The sequence below is a fragment of the Anthonomus grandis genome, chromosome 6 (assembly GCF_022605725.1).
Source record: "Anthonomus grandis grandis chromosome 6, icAntGran1.3, whole genome shotgun sequence".
Classification (NCBI taxonomy): domain Eukaryota; kingdom Metazoa; phylum Arthropoda; class Insecta; order Coleoptera; family Curculionidae; genus Anthonomus; species Anthonomus grandis.
In genome coordinates this window covers 24,668,193-24,691,280 of record NC_065551.1, presented here as the reverse complement: position 1 = coordinate 24,691,280, position 23,088 = coordinate 24,668,193, and positions in this window count along the sequence as shown.

Here is a 23,088-nt window from a genome sequence, read left to right as displayed (position 1 = left end):
GGTGCCAGTGAATTTAAGCCGTTCTTACCTGCCACTAATGTGGCGACAGTCGACTGGCAACTATGAAAAGACTGAGAAACTATGCAAGTGGATACTCAACTTCACATATGGAACTCTGCACCTAAAGACACTTTAAAGCTGCTTAATTCCATCCAGAAAAGGACTATAGGTCTTATAGGAGATCCAGACATTACTAAAAGTTTGATGTACAGTTTGTCGCATAAAAGGGAGATGACACACCTAACTCTGTTTTATCGATACGATCACGGTAAATGCTTATCAGAACTGCCCAAATCATTCCTTTTGGAACTATACACGCAACATCTACTCGACTCATGTATATTAAGTACATCTGCTTTTTTATGAAGAAAGTGTATGAGAAGTGTAAGTCTGTGGAATCAACTCCCAAAGCACGTCTTTCTGAACATTACAACTTAAAGAACTTGAAAAAAATTATCCACAGACATGTTCGTAATAATGGCGCTACTCGAGATACTCGAGGACCATACGGTTTTTTCCTTTTGTGCTTTCCTCTAAAAAAATTTTCATCAACATTGCTGACTAACATTTGTGCCGCCTTTGCTGACTAAGGAAAATAAGCAATCTTATGGTTGACTTTAGGTCTATTTTGGCGCTTTTTGATGACAATCTTGCAGAGTTTACTTAGACATACCTAGCTGTGTATGAAACAGAGGTTCACTGCTTCACTCCAGATATAAAGAGGCAGTCATAATAGTGGATTTTAAAGGTTAAACGAGCACCTAAGAAGGCAAATACGATGAAATCGGACGGCAAAGTTATGATCCCAATTTTTGGAAGACGACGGCATTATTTTTATTGATTACTTAGAAATAGGAAAAAGCATATGAGGTATTACAATGGTTATAACTTGGTTAAGGAGTGCAGATCTGTGCAATTTCGATGCCAGATTAGAGAATTGAAATTTGAATTATTTTTAACATCTACACTAATCCTTAGTTTTTCAATTTCCTGTTTTCGGATTTGAAGAAAATATTTTTGGGACGATTTACTTCTAATCAGGAGGTTGGTTACTGAGCAATTAAATACTTATGTTGCACCACTCTAAAATTAAGGAAGCCGTACAAAAATTTAGAGACTATGTTAAAAAATTTGAAAAATATTTTTTTACTATTTATTTTATTACTATAACTTTTTCTAAGGACTAATTAAATAATCCTCGTACTACAAGAATAATATGCTTCTCGCTATCTTTAATTTTTTGGAAAAAATATAAATAGGGGATCGGGTTCGACGTTTTAAATACTAGCACTGTTGCAACATTTAATGCCTGAGACAACAGAAGCCGAGATATCGACCTTCAAAGTTTGGGTTTTTTCATTTTTCGGGTATACCCCCCCGTATCGAACTTTTTCACCAAAAATTGAATTTTTTCGAAATCAAACTAAGTATACCAGCGTGTTATTTGGGTCACCTAAATTACGACAACACTGGGTTATAACAGGATCCGAGCAGAACTTAGGGAATGAGAGCACTTTGAAAATCCTGAAAAAGTTGTTTTCGACGTCTGTTTTTGAGGCCAAAAATGGGCATCAAAAATGCCATATCTCAGCTATCTTAAAAGCTACGACCTTGTGGATGGTCTCGTTAAATTCAGAATGACGAAACTAAGTTAAAACCGTGGGAATTTTCTCGATTGCTGCCATAGAAGCCGAGATATCGACCTTCAAAGTTTGGAATTTTTCATTTTTCGGGTATACCCCCCCGTATCGAATTTTTTCACCAAAAATTGATTTTTTTCGAAATCAAACTAAGTATACCAGCCTTCTATTTGGGTCACCTAAATTACGACAACACCGGGTTATAACAGGATCCGAGCAGAACTAAGGGAATGAGAGCACTTTGAAAATCCTGAAAAAGTCGTTTTCGACGTCCGTTTTTGAGGCCAAAAATGGGCATCAAAAATGTCATATCTCGGCTATCGTTAAAGCTATGTCCTTGCGGATGGTGTCGTTGGATTTAGAATGACGAAACTAAGACAAAACCGTTGGAATTTTCCCGATAGCTCCCATAAAAGCCGAGATATCGACCTTCAAAGTTTGGAATTTTTCATTTTTCGGGTATACCCCCCGTATCGAATTTTTTCATCAAAAATTGATTTTTTTCGAAATCAAACTAAGTATACCAGCGTCTTATTTGGGTCACCTAAATTACGACAACACCGGGTTATAACAGGATCCGAGCAGAACTAAGGGAATGAGAGCACTTTGAAAATCCTGAAAAAGTCGTTTTCGACGTCCGTTTTTAAGGCCAAAAATGGGCATCAAAAATGCCATATCTCGGCTATCGTAAAAGCTACGACCTTGCGGATGGTTTCGTTGGATTCAGAATGATGAAACTAAGACAAAACCGTTGGAATTTTCGCGATAGCTCCCATAGAAGCCGAGATATCGACCTTCAAAATTTGAAATTTTTCATTTTTCGGGTATACCCCCCCGTATCGAATTTTTTCACCAAAAATTGTTTTTTTTCGAAATCAAACTAAGTATACCAGCGTCGTAGTATCACTTGCAACATTAATCAACAGGTAATGCTTATGATATTTTCTCTAACTCATATTTCTAATCGTTACTTTATGGTTAAGGCAAGAATTTTTTTAATGTTAATAATTAAATTAAAAGCACAACATACTTAAGGCAATTTATCAAGTAAAGAAATAACCGGTACTGAATCAGCCTATAATCTTCACTAATATCAAACCGAAGATCTGTAACGTTATCGTCATCGGTCCGGAGATCATTTAATCATCTTCCAGTCGTCTTCCTCCCGGTTCTTCCTCGTTGCCTTTTATTTTTTTCCTTTTCTCGTAAGAAGATGCGATTAATAGCAGAACGCGGCGAAATCAATCGTGCATCGCAAGACTTGTTAGGGCGATGTTCATATGTCGTTAGGAGCCGTCATGACGAGCCGAGATCTCTTTGACCACCCACTGGTTGGACTTGGGATGATATGTCAGAAGTAACGTAGCGCCATCTAACGGTACACTTTGGATGCTTGTCTGGCTTCTATTTACACTGATTTGCGTCGACGGTTAGTAAGGAAAACATCTACTTAACCTAAATTTATATAATTTTCGATTTAATGTGATTTGGTGAGGCGTAAAAATTAACTTGCTTTAAATAGATTAGTTTTATTTGGGTTAGACTTCCGGGTATGGACAAAAGATGACTGGCTTTTTTGCAATATCTAATCTTCAATAATTTTGTCTGCTTTTTGTGTAAAGAAGTGGTCTGATGAAGAATTTTTACCACAATTGAAGGTTCATACAATATTTCAAGGTTGGCTTCATATTTTAAGATTCACAATATTATTATTTATTTGCAAGTGGATAGTAGTTCGAATAGATCTAATAATTATAATAGATAAAATAATTATTTTCAACAACTTTCTAAATATTGAAATTTTTAAATGCCGGGAATATGCTTATGAAGAACTTGTTCTCATATTCATTGTCACAATATTAATGAATATAAGATCATTATCTAGGTCACCTTATCCACCTTATCCTAAGTGATCCACTTCAGAACCTCCATTCGTGTCGGTTTTGGATGATTCTAAACCAGTCTTTACCGACTATCTCCCCGATGACATCCATCCATCTTCTCTGCGGTCTTACTCTATTTTTCTTTGTTTCTCTAGGCCGCCACTATATCACTCTCTTTATCCATCTCTCCTCATCTTGTCTCGCTACGTGATCGTTTCAGATTCCAGATTCATTTTAACTCTACAAAAATCTTATCAATGACTCTAGTCCACCTGCTTATCTCCTGATTTCTTATCATATTTTTTTAAGAGATTTCCAACGTTACTCACTCCATTGATATCTGAGCCGACTCGCACTGTAATGGTTTAGTGTCATTGCATTTTTCATTTTAAATTTATTGGACTTCTCAAAACGTGGACCGAAAGCAGCCCAAGCAAGCTACACGCATTTGGTTATTTCAGGCTTTTGGTTTTTCTTCCCCAGCTTCACAACCTGTCTGAAGTGATTTTATTCGGTGACATTCTCAATAATCTGGTTATCTAGAACGATCTGAATATTGTCTGAGATCATTACTTTAGTTTTGTTAGTATTCATTTTTGGACCTATGCTCTTAGAGGCTTCGTTAAACTGATGTAGCATTTTCTCCAGTTCATTCGAGTTCTTTGAAATTATAACAATGCCATCAGAAAATCACAAATGGCTCAAAAACTTTTCACCAATTTTAAACCCTTTCTGTTTCTTGCGACCGTTTGAAACCGTGTCTGTTTTGATACTTCCATCAATTCTTATAACCATTGTTGTTTTCTCATAGACATGTTTGATAAGAATGCCATATCTTGAGTCTATTCTGGCATTATTCAATGCATTCAGAACTACCATGTTTCTATTGAATTAAATGCTTTGTGTAAGTCAACAAATGCCAGACTATGGGGATATTTTAATCGGTAGTTTTTTTTCTATTAGGGTACGTAAAGTTAAAGACTTCGTCGATTGTGCAGAACCCACTTCGGAAACTTGCTCCTTCTACTGACTGGCAAAAAGTCTAGATTTCTCGAGATAGGTGATTGATAATAATTTTGGTAAAAAGTTTGTACAAGTGCGTTGGACCAGCAAGCTCATGGGGGCAATAGTTCTTGATATTGGTAGCATCTCCTTTTTTAAATAGCAGAACCACCTCCGTATTGCACCAGAAGTCTGGTATTTTGCTGTCTTTTAGGAATTTGTTAAACAACATCTAAGCATATTCCTAATATATCTTCTGAGCCTGCGTTGCACAATAGGGTATGTTGATGTATTATACAGCTTCCATATTAGGTATTATAGACGAGTATAGTTTACGGCAGAATCTCTTAATAACTTGGGTAATCTGTTGAAGGCTTGATGCAGTCACGCCATGTTTGTTTCCTAAACTGTTGAATCGTATTTTTTCCATTGAACAGTCAAGACTAAAGGACTCTTATATTACTGTTTCTATCTATCGTGTCCTAATTGATTTTGGTTCTGTATATTCTCAGACTTATGAGACTACTTAGAGTACCTTATGCTCTCCAGTCCCTTTTTCTATTTCCCGTCTCTGTCCCATCATTTGAATTGTTGATTCGCTGAGTCTATTGTATTTTTTCTTTTCTAACTTTCAACAAACCTTTTTTGTTTCTGTATATACAGATGATGTCATAATACTCTTTATCAACTGATTGATGTCCGTTTTCTCTAGAACTTGTTTTGGTAGTAAATGTCTTGTAACTTCTCTCTAGTAATCATCTTGTCTTGTCCTGAGTTCCTCATTTGTCACAACTGTGTTTATTAAAAGCTTTTTTCTTTCTAACTTAATGTTATAAAGAAGTCATGCTCAAACAATTATGTCGTCGCTTCCGGTGCCGACTCTATTTAAAACTTACAGTATTTCCAAATATTAGAGAGGATATATCTGATTTAATTTCTTGTTGAGTTGCCTGAGCTATTCCAAGTTCCATTTTTGTTAAAGCGGTTTCCTGAAGAATGTATTTAAACAGTAGAGATCTGCGTTGTTTAGGAGGTTTGCTAGTATTTTTCCTCTCCTGTTTCTGTCTCCTAGTCCATAATGACCAATAAACTCAAAATCTCCGATTTTTTTTTCCGATCTTGGCATTATGGTCTTCAATTATGACTATAAACTGCTCTCATCTGCGCTTTTTCTTGTTGCTTTGTAGTGTCTTACTTTTTCATACAGTTGTTCTACTTCTTCATCTTCTGCAGTGCTAGTAGGCGTATATACGTTGATTCCTTGAATTGCATAATGTTGTAGTGTCAATATTAGGTATCTAACACGGTTGGATATAGCACGGAACTTAGTCACTCTGTGTTTTAGTCTTCTATTAACGAGATGAGTGACACATCCAATGTGGTGCTATCTTTATTTTTATGATATTGCCTTACTTTAACGTTGTTTTTTCATCAAGTAGGAGTGTTTCGGATAGTCCTATTATATCCCAGTTAATGGGTTCTATCTTTTGCTGCAGTTTCTCGAGATAACCTTCCGTTCTCATGGTGCGTATATTGTAGATCGCAATGTGTCTAGATGATTAGTCGAATTTTTGCCCTCTCCAGAATCAATAGGGCTGACTGACAGATCAGAGTGAGATTCTGTGTTTCTAACTCTAATCAGCTGGCATATTAATATTTTACGATTCCACATCTTATGATTACTTTACGGAGGTTTGGCAAAAAGTTAAAGAAGAATATTTAGAAGTTTACTTACATTAGAGTACAAAAAATCACTTATTAATAACAAATGAAGACAATATGAATTGCTACCTTTGACTTCTCATTAAAGTCATTAGATAGTTTTTGAAATGTAAGGGAGTTACACTTACATTTCAGTTCCTTACGTTTTATTTCATCGCTTACACAAACTACTTCCGGACTGACACCGTCTCATACCGTCACTCTGAACAAAAAACGAGATCTTGTCAACTCAAATTTAGGTTAGAAGGCCTGTTGTAGACATGCGTACTTAAGTTTATAGAGAGGAGAACCAGTATTGCATTATTGTTTGATTTAACTTAAAAATATCAGCATATTACAAAAACAATCATTAAGATGTAAAAAAATAAACCCTATTTTGATATTTTATATAATTTTAATACTAGCTATCCTTTATTTACTCATAAATAGATATATTCCTTATATTGGTTTTTACAAAGGATCATAGCTTTGAAATCCATAAAAATATATTTTTTTGCCATATTCCTAACGTTATTAAGCTCGCTTCATCAAAAAAAAACATGGTTTTAAGGTAAATTGCTTTGAAATCCAAGAAAATTTACAATACCTAATTAAAAATAATATGAAAGCAACTAAAATCACAACAAATCAATTATTTTTTTGTTAATTTGATGAAGTTGAAAGATAAGAATTATTCGTTATCCAATATAATTAATATTAATTTCTGCAAACGATTTTAAATCAATTCGCTTATGAGTCCTAATAAAAATCAGTTTAATGTTAATGACTGGTAGTTGAATTCATAACAATAAATTGCAAATCACTATCATGTGTTGAATCAGAACAAATTATCTTTTTTTGTCATTTTAATAATACGAAGAGCACTTGATGTCGTCTGTAATAAGTAGTTGCTAAAGATATTTAGCATGAGAAAGAAACTGTTTTCAAAATGTCCTTTATTAAAAAAATCAGCACACGCATAATTATTATGTACTTTAAAATCGACTCTTTAAAGAAATGATTATTTTCAACCATTCAAAAAATGCCTTTTAACTAAACTTGAAATAAAATTCCCAAATATTTCCATTATCAATAAAACGCGAAAATATGCTTATCATGTTGACCAATATATTGATACGAAAACTCCAACATTAAATGGTGTGAAGGTCCCAATCACTGTTTCTAATTGGACCAGCCACGCCTAAAAATATTTACAATGTACAGATAAGTTCTCAATTTAAGAGATGATTTATTTTAACACGCTTATCTGCCAAGGAGATCCGACCAGCGATTTTTTTACTATTCGAAGGTTTTAGTGCTATAGTTACTTAGATGGATGGATATCCGCTTTGGCATTGTTACTAAATGTTTATGTTGTTTTTTTTTATTATCTTGTGTCGTCATTTTTTATTTAATATTTTATGCGTTTAAAGTGATTTATTTTATTTTAGTACTTAATGCCTTAAGCTATTAAATTTGTTATTATAACATCTAAATTTATTCAGTTGACAAGAAATATATATACAAGAAACAAGAAATAAGAAATATGTATAGAGCGAGGTGCATAGTAGCCGCTGGGGGCTTAATAATTTCGGAACCGTTTAGTGGGCGCTGTGTAGCTTAATTAAAGAGTTTATCCCTTCTTCGCAATTTTTTGCCGATGATGTTTCAGGCAGTCAATTTCTCTCATATCTGATTATTTTTCGTGGTCACTCATTGATTTTGACAGCTGTAAGAAACAATGGTGTTCTAGCAAAATCCCTCAACAAACTCAAACTAGATACAGCTACTGGATTTAAACTATATAGCCTTTAATCGGTTTTAAAACTGAGGGTATTTTAAGTCTCTTACAAAGTAAAACTCTCACTTCCATATCTAATATTCAATATGCCCCATAGCCTAAACCCAGTAGCAGTCTAAATTTTTAAACCCGCTTAAGGTATGTGAAAGTACCAAAATAATTCCAGAGAAAACTGATTAGAAGTGGTGAAATAATTTTCCGTACTGTGTAGGAGCCATTGATAGGAAACATGTAACAATACAATATCCTATCCAAAGTGGAAGCGAATATATCAATTACCAAGAGTGCTAATTATAATTTCATGTTTGTCCAAGGTAGAATATCTGACGGTAGCATGCTTTTAAATACTGAGAGAAGAATAAGTACAATTATCTTCATCGGAGATGAGGCTTTTGCTATAACTGAAAATCTAATGAAAGGTAAACCTGGTTATGTTGATGCTAAGGATCAAGAAAAAGAATCTACAATTACCGACAGTGTAGAACACGCATAACATGGGGAGTGATTTTATTAATTTAATATTTAACTTTTTAATTAATTTTCGCAAAAAATCGTTAGTTTATAACCACTCTAAATTGATTTAGTTAATTGTTAATATCTGGGCAAGAAGAATTCGAGGAAATACAGGCATTATAACGATTAAATAACAGCGGGCGCGGACTATAAGTAGGTTGCTGGATATCGAATGTTTATTAATTAAAAAGCCGCACTGAATTCACTCACAATATCCTTTTAGTACTAATATTTTGTGAAAGGTACACCATCCAAACGTAAACAATGAGCGCAGTTGCCAAATACATTTTCAGCGTTGCCGTTCTGTGTGGATATTTGGAGGTTTTAAGAGTCCAAATTAAAAATATCAATTATTATTAGTGATTAGTATAAATATAGTACAAAATAGTTTTGGTTATTAAACGAATTTCACTCTTTCTTTTGCTTTATATTAAAGAACGCAATTAAGTTTCTACTAATTAAAATAGTTATATGATTAGTTAATTATCTTCTCTTAAAAATAAGTAATCACTGGCAACATAGAATAATAAGCATATTTATCAACAAAATATTCTATCTGCCCCCTGTGTAAATGTTACGCTCAATCCAAAACAGCCAATGTTTATTCTAGTGTGTTCAATGTTCTAACACTTATTATATTTGGTTAAATAAACACTATTTTCCATATTTCAAAGATTGGGTGTGGGTACCAAAAATTGGCAACACATAGGAAATTGTTAATTTTTAAAACCTGATCAAAACATAGTCTTCTTCCATACTTAACTTAAATTATCTCAATTCTTAGAAATAAAAAATACCCAATGATTATCATCAACAATCGGAGAAAATACAACATTTTCATGGTAAAAAATATAAAGTTTTGGCATTAAAGTAGGTAGCTTTTTTGCCTTATTAGACAAATAATATGAGAATAATTCGACTCACTGTACTGATGGTTGACTTTCGCTTGTTTTTGTTCCATAAAAACTCATATTCTTGAAGGCAACCCATAAGCTATGGTAAACATCGTTTACCTTTAAGAAAATTGAAAATTAGTTTGCTCTTAATAGTAAGTAATTTATTTTATTACGGTCTTGCTTCATACTGTTTTAGTATTTTGTGTATTTTGAAACTCTAGTAGACAGTATACAGTAACAAATAATTTTGATACCTACCTTTTCCAGTACTGATGCTCTTCGTCATTTTTATTTTTCCCCTCCTGAGCGCTACCAAAATATACTTTTTTGGTAGCGCTCATATAAATTTTCTTTTTACACTCATTAATCAGCCTATCGACTTTCTTAGCAATTTCCTCCCGAACATCTTGTTTTCGGCATTTATTAAAATCGTCCCGATGTTTCGGGTCCCAAATTAATTCCTATTTTCGAAAAATATCGATAGAGTCAATAATTTTTTCTATCACTTTATTAACGCCCATCAATTACTGAAGCACTTTTGGAATTGAATAAATAACAACGACCACCGAACGCGTGCAAAGACTTGTCAAATGTTCGCGTCCCAATACAAATTACCTAATTTTATTTACGCATATTATCATATCAATTACGCCAGTTACGAAATTTGTATCTCATCTTGATACGCCATTTATTTAACGATTTTCGTATTCCACTGATACGCAGCACATGAATACCCGCCTTAAGACATAGGGCACAAACAATAACGACTATATACGGGGTGTCCTGAAATTACATCGCAATATTTTACCAGCCGCATCTTTGTCTAGAAATAAGACAAAATCTTCATATACAGGAATCTTGAAAAATGCATCGTTTTCATGTTATAGGGTGTTTTATAATTTCCATTGAAGATGGTTTTTTTTGTTAATATTTTCAAAATGCCTGGTCGTGATTTTTCAAAATTTTTATCGTATACTACTGTTATTGTTACTAACTGATTTTATAACATTTTATGCTAAAATGTATGCAGGGTCGATTAAAATTAGTTGTCAGCAAGATTAAAAAATCAACACTTTTTTCCTAGCTTCGAAAATTTTAATAAAAAACCATCTTCAATAGAAATTTAAAAACACCCTGTAACATGAAAACGATTCACTTTTCAAGAGTCCTGTATATCAAATTTTTTAAAACCTGTCTGTTCCAAGTATATACACCTGCAAATAATTTTAGTCTTCACTACTATTTAACGCCTTACTTCCTTTAATGTAAAAATCTAGTGAATTTAGATTTTGGTGGATTTTTAGTTTATTCTATAATGTCTTTTTAATAGTAAATTTTACTTTGTAAAGGTAAAGATATAATATATTTAAAAATATATGTATTTGTCTAAATTATATCAAGATTCTTCGATTAGCTTCATTGGCATCCTCAACAAAACTAAAGCCACATAATGCCTCAATTTATTTTAAAATTCATTACACCAATAAAAATAAAAGCTTTTGAAATACTTTTCAGCAAACGTACTGTATCCCATTCTCTTTTTAATTTCTTTGTCTCTTTTTTATACTCCTTACAAGATGTACCCAACACACTCTTCTCCTATTTACAGTATTCCTCGGTGACGCGGCACATCTTCAAACGGCTTCTTCACAAACGGCCTTTCGCCGCTTAAACCTAAATGCAAATACTCGACCAGCAAAAAAATTGAGCCCTGACTAACTTACAACACAATTGTTAGTCTAAACAACACCGCGCAGACGTATGTGCATGTCCCTGGTGGTTTCCTAAGGCACGTCTCCGTTCAAGAATTACTATGCACTATAGAAACGCACTTTTTACATTCGTATAAACGTCTTATTTAGCACAAAATGGCCCCTGTTAGCGTCAGGTACTATCAGAGCGGCATCTTTGTTGCAATCACCAATTATTTTGCTCAGGAGCCTGGTTTTCCTTACCTTTACAATGCTACCGATTTAAGGTTTTTTTTGTGTAAGGGTCTGTGAAGAAATTACGGCCTATCAAAGACAGTTAGGCTCTAGTTCAAATAAATTGTGCCGTTGTTGTTGGGCTTTGGGGAATCTTTATATTGAGACGGTTTCTTTTATTAAAGAAGTAGATTAGTGTCATTAAATGTTGCTTATAAGTATCGTATAGCTTGAAAAAATTATTTAATTTCAATAAGTTTAAATTTATTTAATTAATTATTTATAACGAATCGAAGACGATACCTTTTTCAGTTTCGCTGTTTTCTTAAATGTTTATAAGTGAGTCAGTAAAATATCAAAAGAACTGTTAATTGTTTATTCGGATTATATGGTTTTTCCTTATAATTTTCCACTAGTTTCCAGAAAATCTTAGATAATGAATTAAAAACATGTTCCATAGAGATAAAATTAAATTCTTTACATATAAAAACCCAGGCAGGCATCTATTTCTCAATGTAATTATATCTCTGTCGCGTCTCTATTAAAGATTATCTTGCTTTAATACATCATCTAGGCCATCTGTAGATAAAACAGTTTTCTTTAAGAGGTCAAAGAATGATAAAACTGGCCAGTTTTTAAGCGATTAAAAGATTTGTTTACATTTTCTGATCACTGCCAATTATTTTTTCTACTTATGAGTTTCGAACTATTTCAGCCTGTTATGAAAAATTAGAGATACATTTTGCTACGTATGGGATCTGTCCAAAAATTTTTTAAAAATCATTTTTATTTTCCGGTGGTTTTATATTATTAATACACAAGCAACACATCATATATTATTATTTTTAAATATATATTTATTCAACAATTTTTTAGTAAATTTTTGGTTTTGGTGTATTTATCAATTTATTTGGTGTATTTGTCAAGGTTTAACTATTAAACTGTAGAATATACGTATATCATATACTATTGTGTTCATAAAAGGGGGAAAATTTTGACATTTAAAAAAAATGACACGGGATTTACATATCTAGTTTTTAGATATGTAATCGATTACTACACCTCAAATATCACTAATCTGCCACTGTGACATCTGCCGATGTATTTTTCATACACTATTATTACGGAATAATATTGAATTATTATCTAAAGTATTTTAGAGTAATATGTTGGGTCTAAAGACTGTTTTACAATAATTCTTTAGCTACACTATCCTTTTATGAATTTACTTTTAAAGATCTTTTGCATTGATTTTAAAATGTCTTTTATATCTTTAACACCATGTGTATGTACTTACATCAGCTTTTTAAGTAGTGGTATTAAATTTTTCTATTATTAATAAAAAAAAGTGTTTTATTTTCTCATACTTTTTTAAATAAAAATTAAACAAAAAGATATATTTATACCAGATATGTCTGTCAACAAAGGCGAATATATCTAATATATTTGTTTTTCTGTAGAATATTGTTATTTAAACTTTATAATGCTTACAATATATGTATCTGACTGTTGGATTTTTGGTTTTTATTTATAATTGCTTCCTATTTAAAATTAAATGTAAAAATTTTTAAAAAACCTAAAACTACGGATAGAAATTTGCTCAAAATTAAACAGGGATTTAAAAAATTATATTTATTTCAGAAAAATGTCGTACTGTACTGTTTTTTTATTAAGAAATATTTAGATAACATTTTTTTAAGATAACATTTTTTTTTCTTGTACGTTAAAAATTACCAATTGTTAAGTCCATGTAAATCCGAAAGTTGGACGTTTAGAAAATTATTCATATACAAGAATTTCTTTATTTTTTGTTGAAGAATCACCCTTTAAAGTTTGTCGGTAGAGTTCCTTGACACCCGGTATATTATACCACAATTTAAGCTTAAATTCATACCTTTATAAAAAATTCTACTTTTTGTTGATGGTAATTAATGTTGGATATGGATTTTTTTAAACGTCGTTAAATAATATATAATATACCTTACTTAAACGTTTCAATTTTATGAAATAATAATTCTTTATTAATGGTATATAATAAACCTTCTCAAACTCGAATAACATAAACACAATATTAAATACTTCAATATATATAACGCGTCACGGACAATCTAACTACAGTCTACGGACAATGAACTATCTGATATTTCGCGTTGAAATTCAACTATAAATGTATACGTTACAAAAATACACGTTAACGTTAAATAAAGTGGCTCAAATTTTACTACTAACAGCGTTTTCGCTAATAACATGACCGATAAATTGTTTGCTGTTTTTTGACAAAATTTTAACTTGTTTACGTTTAAAGCAAGACCATTTTTAGAAATTTTTGGTAATGCAATATCTAAATTATAATTATGTTCTTCTAGAGAAGACCCGAAAATCAGAACATCATCAAAATGGTTTATCACCCTGTTAGCTCCTTTTAGAGTATTATAAAGAAAATTTTTAAGGAGCTTAACTAAAACTTTATTCACTTTGTCAATCCCACTAAAAACACTACTATATTTATCAAGAATTTGCTTTAGGCTCCTCATATCAGATAATTAAATTCAAAAGTGCTATTTACAATTTTCAAGAGTTTTGCATAGACTTTGACGCAGATTGTCCAAGACTTAACACAGGAAACTTTAAAATGTCTGCAGTCTTTATATTTAACACTCTACAGTTTTTGTAACTTTAATTTCAGTGTCAGTTTTAAGCTTATTTTACACCGTTTAATAACCACAGTTTTAAACCATTCACATTTGGGTTTATTACAGGCCAAACGGCATTATCACTTCCCGAAGAGACCGATTTTTCATTGTCAAAACTTGTGTCAGAAAAGTCACTTTTTGCATCGACTTCATGTACATACTTGGTATTTTCTGCAACAGTACCTTCTTATGGCACTTTGAATACAGAGAATTATATACATGGCATTAGTTTTTTGCATTCTTTGAACCACAGCTAGAAAAGGTGTTTAATTTAAGTCTTTAGCAATACTCAACCCCAATACCGAGATATACGTACCCTCAAATTTTCCGAACCCTTTTTTGTTTTCCAAATTTAACAGAGTGCCTAGCTTGATCTTGTGCCTGAGAAGTTCTTTTTGAGTAGCAACACTAGCTTTCATTAACTACATATCTTTATTGCCTCAGGAAGCTTTAAATCAGATTCCTGTAAGTATTTTCTGTATTCTGCTAAGCAGTCTATCTCTAATTAATATGTCAGTTTCCTTAAACTCACATGTAGAAGCCTTACAGTAGTTATAAGCTGATTCACAGTTTCTGTTGGCTGTTGATCCCTCTTAAAAAATACTACTAGTAGTACTTCGTCCACGCAGACTACGTTCTGGTTAGTGTGTAAGTTCTTTAAATATAAGAAGACATATGTAGAATGATGGTTTTCGGTTTTCGTCTATGTTCGTTCTAGTAAAGCTGTCCTTTAAAGAAGTCATAGCCCTGATGGTGGCTTACAGCCGAAAGCGCTAGGCTGATATTAATATATATTTTCTATCTATCAGATGCCTAGTATTTATGGTTTTCCGTTCAAGCTAAATTGAGAAAAATAATAAACATTTCATCATTGAAGTTAGCAATAGTTTCCAATGGATTCAAATAGGGTCTCATCAGACTGGCTTGGGTGCTGAATTCAATGCTGGAATGCTTAACGGAAACAAAGTATAGAATATCTTAATTATTTCTTCCTGCAGCCAATTTAAGAATAAATAAAAATTAATGAGCCTCTTACTGATCTTTAAGTAAATCATTGCCAATGAAGACAATAAATAAAATTTTTAATTAGAGAAAAGAGAAAATCTTGATGCTAAATTAAATGGAAAAAAGTAAAAAAAAACATTAAAAAATTGTACAATGAGATCAAGAAAACTAACAAACATTCCATCATAGAACTTGAACACAATTCTGAACGAGTGCTGAATTTAATGACGAAATGCTTAACAAGAAGGAAATTGATAGAAATTCGAAAAATGTAATCTTTTGATATCTGATAAGCCTTTATCACCCATGTGTATAAGTTTCACCCTTAGTTTTCGATTAATTTCTTTGAATTTTATTTAAGACTACTTTAGGACTTCAAATGTGTGAGCCAAATTAAGTGCAATTTCACTATTTATTGCATTTTTCCTTGCTGTTCAATTCAGTTTTGAATGTTTCTCTCTTTTTATTGCAACGTCTTTTAGCTCCCTTTTAGAATATTTCTGGTTTATAATTAATATTTCTTCTTCAAAATTATTATAGTTTTGCAGTCGTCTACATTGTACAACAAGCAGTACACACTTTTTTAGGTCGAACCTTTTTTAATTATTATTATTATTCAGTATCTCAAAACATCACGTAATATCACAATAAAAAGTATGTGAAGTAACAACTGAAAATGAACACCACAAATTAATCGTAATCGTAAAAGCTAGTAAATAAAAAATTACATTTCCACTTATTAGTCATCATCAAAACAAGACCATCAGTTCTACATTCCCTTTGAATCATTTTTTAAAGAGAAAAAATTATTTTTTATAGTAATTTATACAAAGCAATTTTAAATATGAAACAGAAATTGCTCTACTAAAATCTCTTGCCCTTTAGCCTCTATGCTTTCACCATTTAATCAGGAAAACAAATATATATGCAATTTATATCTCCTATAGGTATGAGCTCTAAAATATATTTATTTACATACACAAATCAGGCTTGTCTGGGATATTTACATATTATTACTTTATTTAAAATAGTTTTAAGTATAGAAAAGTTAAAATAATATCAAGATTATCAATCCCAATTACAAGAGTATGACTAGTATTTTTATATTTATTTGCTTTTTATAAAGACTTTTTTAATTTTTTGTATAGTATAATAATGGGTTAACTACACCCATTTAATCCGCCTACGGTTAAGTTAAATAACTCTCCATATTTATCGAAATGAAAATGATCGTGCAATCGCTAAGTATGCAAATATCCCAACTAAAAAATATACCTTATTAATTACACTAATTTACCGTCGCACGTACGTTAAGTATAAATCTGCGCCAGACAACATTCTAACGGTCTTAAAAATAAGTTACATAAATCCTGAATACATATATCAAAGGTTTTTCTTATTTCTCTACTGCGGACTAGTCAAGTATTTATGTAAACAACGCAGATGCTAGTCTTGCGAGCTGGGAAATATTTAAATACAGGAGTCCGTATGTCATAGATTTACTTCGTAAGTTATTCAGAACAGTTAAGAACATATTAATTTTAAAGAAGCGCAGATGTGTTGAGTTGGGATTACTTTAAATCACTATAAGAATAATAGACAACAATAATAATAACACATCTAGCATACTAAGACCTTTTCGTTTCTTATTAGATGTTTTCCTTGAAGCCTACCGGAATAGCCGGCACGCGGCGAGGTACTGATGGCGGGTGGAGTACTTTCACCAGCATCGCCTGTACTGCTAAAATAATCAATACTAGTGATGTCTGTCATCAAGGACTTACTTCAATAGTGAGAGGTTTGATTTTGGGAGGTATTTACAATTGGTTACGTAACAATTGATTGTTTTTTATGTTTAATATATTAGTTGTTATAGTTCAAGTACAAGACGAACGTACGGTAGCATGTGAAATATATGAAATTGAAAATTGCATCATTGAAAATTACTTATGAGGAAGATACTTTCTTAGAAGGAAAAAAAAAGTTTTGTTTTTTTTTATTGTTTGTAATCAGTGAAACTAAATGTTAAGTCCGATAATGATGAGTCATCAAAATGCATTATTCTCAGAACAAGATTGGCACTTTACTTTGTGGAGAAAAGACTTTCTTCTAAAAAAGTACCTTTCTTAATAATCATTCATTCCATTTACAAAATGAACTTCTTTAATAAAATTTATTTATTTAATAAAATCTTCGATAGGAAAGTATTATGTATGCTAAATTGCATTATGTATCCTAAGATACAGGCCTTTTTATAGGAACAATAAATAGATGATCCATTCATTATTTCTATTATTCATATTATCCCTATTATGTGATAATCATGCACCAGATAATTGTATTTTAAACGGTGCAAATTGTAAAAACCTATCCTTACTCTCTTTATTCAATCCCATTTAACCTAGCAAATGGGTTAACGAACAAACTTAAAATTAATGTATTTAGGGAAATACACGAAGTGAGTTGTTTATTAAATAGGACAAGAACAAGTTTTTTTCAAACTGAAGAGTGTAAAGAAATACCATCTAAAAAATAGGCAGTAGAGTAACTACTAATGCTTCAAAAGAAACTTATTATTATAGCAAAATATGTTGTTTACTTGTTTCTGTTACTACAGGAAGTATGCTTAAACATTATGAATATAAGCATTATGATAAAGGTATACATATTTAGATCAGCAAACCTATATTTAAGACTAGAAAATTTAGAAACCAGTTATACCTTAAATCAGTATATGTATCTAGTTGAAAGAACTCGTCCATTATCTCAAAAAGACCTACGTAACTAAAGAAAAAAAAAACTCCCGGTCTCGGTCTCAAAACATCTTTTTAAAAAGACCGAGACTTTTTTTTTTAATTTTTTTCTAGGTATCTAGAGCTAAAGGCACTGTTCCAATAAATTATTTCATATATTTTAATGATCTACAAATGATAATATAATTTTGATTAAAAAAAAACATCTAAATGGGTCTTTATTATGCATATTAATATTTTTCTATTTGGATTCATTACGTCTTACATGAAAATATGTCTATATAAGGGGAATTTGGTTGGGCGCCTAAAGGTTGCCTTATTCCAAATAACGACTTTTCATTTACTGAAAATATACGCCTTTTATTATTGAATTGATTGGCTTTAAATTAATAATATTCTATTATACTAAACAATGCATGTATTTATGCTTCTGTTTGCATTTTTCCATACAAAACGTATCAGGATAAATAACTGATATAAAAAATCTCTTAAAGAGTTAATTATTATTAATGAAAATCAAATAAGATAAAGACCTTTACAAAGGCCGAAAAAATAAACGTGACTTTTAGTCATGAGCTTGCTATAAACACTATGCATTTTTATCTCTGGAAGTAACGAAGGCCAAAGAGGAATGTAAAATAATCGAGGTGTTCCAAGTCCAACAAAACCATTTTAATATTCACCGGAAGATTAGAAAAGCTACCGGTCAACTACAAAGCAAGCGAAGACCTTTAACCCAATCCGACCCAGCGACAACAGTTAAGGAGTAAATAATCATATAGAAAGCGTACATCGAAGTACTTTCCCAAAACCACCAAAATTACCCTCCAGAAATGGATTGCATGACAGGCTCACAAGAGTAGAGCACTGGTTAGAAAAAAGGCTTCATGAAAACAGGTTTGCATGAAATATCAGCTGAATCCATAAATGTTCTGGGTGAAAAGCACCAAGGAGCTAATAGAGCTGTTCAATGCTATTTAACAATGGGGTTACATTCTAGAGGTCTGGCTGCTATAATCGTTGATAGCGCTACCGAGAAAACTCGGAAGACGTACAAGACGTCCCGAGTCATCTGAGTCATCATGCACTTCGCAAAAAAAAAACATTGGATGCAATTTGGATTTCGCAATTCTCTAGTACACGTGAAGCTTTTTTTACTCTGCAAGTTCTGTGTCAAAGATGCTATGAAGTTAGTTGTGACACTACAGCTGTTTCCTTGACTACACTAAAGCGTTTGACCTTGCAAAGAATAGGTATAGGCCATAAGGACATTTGAATAATCATAAAATTGTACTGAAATCCGTGTGCGCTATTCAAGTTCGCCGATCAGAGGAAGATCATGCTAGGAGTGAGGCAGGGGTTCGTGCTCTCACCGACTCCCGACTGCCGAGTTTCCGTACGCTATTGAAACTTTACTGCTGCGACCTACAGTTATTATTGAATTTTGTGAGAAACGCGAGCGAGAAGTATGGCGTAGACCTGTACAACAGAAGAACCAAATTCCTGACTAAGATCGAGAGAGTCGACAAATTCGTGTACTTCGAAACCATCCCCAACCGGCAATGGGAGATCGCTGAGGAGCTCAGGTCTCGAATCGCAATTGCGTGGACCAGATTGACCAGGATAAGATTTTTACTGTGCTAAGGTGATCTGATTTCAGACATCAAGATGCGGATAGTGAGATGAAGATCGAAACCTTTAAGATGTGGATTTATAGGAGAATGTTAAAGATAGTTTGCTGTGGAACATGTCACCAACATCGAAGTTCTGTGGTGCATGAGAAAAATAGACGTAAAGCGACGTAGGCATGAGTACCTCGATCATGTTATGAGCAATGAAGAAAAAAATTGGAAATAATTAAATCGCCATGCAAGGCAGAACATATTTTGGTAAAAGGATACCGGGACGCCGTCGTATCTCATAGGTAAAAGAACCTCCGGCAATAGTTTAGAGTAACATCCGGAAGCAAAACTTCAATAGCCTTGATGTTTGCCAATAACCGGACCGGTTCTTTAAAAAAAAAGGTAAAATTACTGCTTTAGTAACATGGTGTTTGGTTACGTCTTATGTGACGCTTTGATCAAAGTTTATAATATGTATTTATGTATATATGTATTTCTTTTTGTACGTTTTGCTTAGTTTTCTGCGGGCAACAGTGGTAGTATATAATATTTTTCGATTGTATATTTGTTTTTGAATTCGTATTTTGTTTGTTTTCGGAGTCAGACTTGATTTTTCTTTTAATTGTTTTTGACTCCCTTTTGTAAATCAATGACAAAATTAATATTATATATATTTATATATCGGATTGTTTTATATGATTTACAAAATAAACACATTATTATTATTATTATTATTATTATTATTATTATTATTATTATTATTATTATTATTATTATTATTATTATTATTATTATTATTATTATTATTATTATTATTATTATAAGGCACCTAGAAGAAGAATAACTTTGAAGGCGTCTTTGCCGCATTTATAATATACGCTATATCAAAAACAAATATATTTAGTTTTTTTTTATTTAAATTCAACATATCTTGACAAATTTAGTTGGGCGCCAAAAAAATTGCTGCCAAAAATCAAAAAAAAAAACATATAGTCATACTTTTAGGGTAACTACTAAGAAAAATAAATTAAAATAATTCAGATCGATCTTAGATACATTAATTATATTAAAATTACAATGAATTGCTGCTATTTCTCTGGATTAAGCATAAATAAGCGAGAAAACCATCATATAAAGCGACTTAGACAGTAAATAATAAACATGATATTCGTCCAAAAAAATACCAAAACCCATCTTACACGCGAATTTTAATCTCATTAGTTTTTATAATCGTAGTAGTTAAATGCAGCCTAATTTTTGTTTTATTATAATAACTAGCCAAAGAATATTAAAAAAAAACAGAAATGACATATTGGACACAAATAGTCTTTCTCACATTCAATAATTCCAGTAGAAAATCTCAGTAATATTTTACTATTATAACTCTACAGTAAAATATTACTGGAATTATGGACGTATGAGATTGTAGAAATAAAAATTTAGAAAATCAAATGAATTAAAATACTACAATTTATAAGAAGAGCAGGTGATGGGAACTACTGATAGGAAACTATTTTAATAAAAAGAGCCATATTAAAAAAATTAATTGATAAAAGAGTAGTAAAAAATCAGAGAAGAGTATATGGTTACATACAAAGAACTAAAACCTAAAAGAATAGAAATCATCATGAGAACCCATTAATAAAATTTGAAATTTATATTAATTTTATCAAATTTCTCTTTTAACCAACCTAGATGAAGTTTATATAGAGGATTCAGAAAACTACTTTGTAATCGTGGATCCTAGCGAAAATAAATTGTCAAGGTATATTTTTGTAACATCTGGTTATCAAATAAAAACTCGTACAAGATGCTGAAATTCTCCTACACTATTCAATTGTTTTTCAAAGCTCGTGTATATCGCGTGCCGTAGCCGACCTACATTTTGACCCTTCACCGCGTGTTGATACCTAGAAGACCACTCCTCTCCATGGGCGCTCTGTGAGGTCCATAATACCCGAAGCCTCGAGTTAACATTAACCTAAGATTAATGTGCTCATAAGATTTATGTTGAAAGAATTACAGCGATGGCATCGTGTTCTGTTGGTTTCTCTTTTCAAGTATAATCTATTTTGCAATAGTTATTATTAATTTTATTGATTTTATTTGGCGTTAAAAGGAACGCTTTGAAAAAGATTTAAATTATCTTCCTTTTCTTCATTTAAAGAAAATATCTGCCTTAAATGTTCTATTTAGCATAATATATTCGATTTTATTCTAAGAAAGTAAGAATTTAATTGTTTACTTTGTTAGAATATTTATCAATACAACCTAAAGAATAAAGATCATCTGCTTTATCATCATTTCTTTCAACAATATTATTCTCACTCTGGAGCGATGGTTAATAAAACCTGACAGAGTTATAATAGTATAGTTTCTTATTTCAAGTATAAATTATTTTGCAATATTAATTATTAATATTATGGATTTTATTTGGAGATAAGAAAAACGCCTTGAAAATGGTTTAAATTTTCTTAGTTGTTTTAACTGCCTTTGATGTTGTGTTGATCGAATATTAATGAATATACTATTAAAATACTTGAAAATGCATGTTTTTTGCCCTTTAAGGCAAATATAAATTAAATAATTACAGGTTAAATTTACTTATTTAAGTTTTATGATAATAAAAAATATAAGAAAGAAGAAAAATCTCTAATCCAAAAAAGTAACAATTTAGAAAATTCCAATAAAAAAATTTTTCCTATTTGATTATCTATGTATAAAAAATAATATTTTATGATGATTGATTAATAAATCCCCCAATACGTTACGGAAAATAACTATCTGGAAAATGAAATTCAATAAAAGAAAATAAATGGAAATACCAAAAATTCCTAAAATACTTGGTAATGAAATGCGGTAAGATAATACATACATAACAAAAGTAAAAAAAATCATAAGATCATTTAAGAAGAATACAAATTAAAATATAGGAGAATATAGTACCAATTAAATTTTCAGCCTTTGCTTTTTGAATTTTATTTATTAGGCTACTTTTTTTACCTATTTTTTTAAAAAAATATACAGTTTTTAAGTAATGCTACTTATTAAAAATTTGAACAGAAAAACATTTGGTTCCAAACCAACGGTTTCTGGTCTTTTAACTGATAAATTTTTTAGTAACATAAGAATTAGCTGTGTACGGTATCCTTATAGCGTATTTTAAAAGTTATTATCACTATGTTAAATTTCTTGTTATTCTTTATTGGCTTTTTCCTAAACTATTAAACTGGCTTTAATTTTTTTAATAAATAATTTTGATATTTCTGCTAAAAATGTTAATAATTAATTTTTATATTTGGTTTTTTTTTTAATATTTACGTAAGCTAACTTGCTTATAGAAAATCAACAGCATGCTTAGGGATTTTTAAATTAATAAATTTAGTTCTTATTTGAAATATTTTATTTTTTCAGTTATATGGGATATTTTTTATATTTTAGGGTAAAAAGAAATATAAATACAGGTCGTTTCAGAACTGTGGTATCAAACTTCTAGGGGTTGTTCAGTGCAACAGTAGAATCCATTTGAGTATAGGAACTCATGTTCGGAAATGTGTGACTACGCCACTATGGCCCTAAGACGCGTTTGAATTTAGAAAAAATGTTAATAAACTAAATAGGATTTGATGCATTTATTTTTACCTTTTGTATATG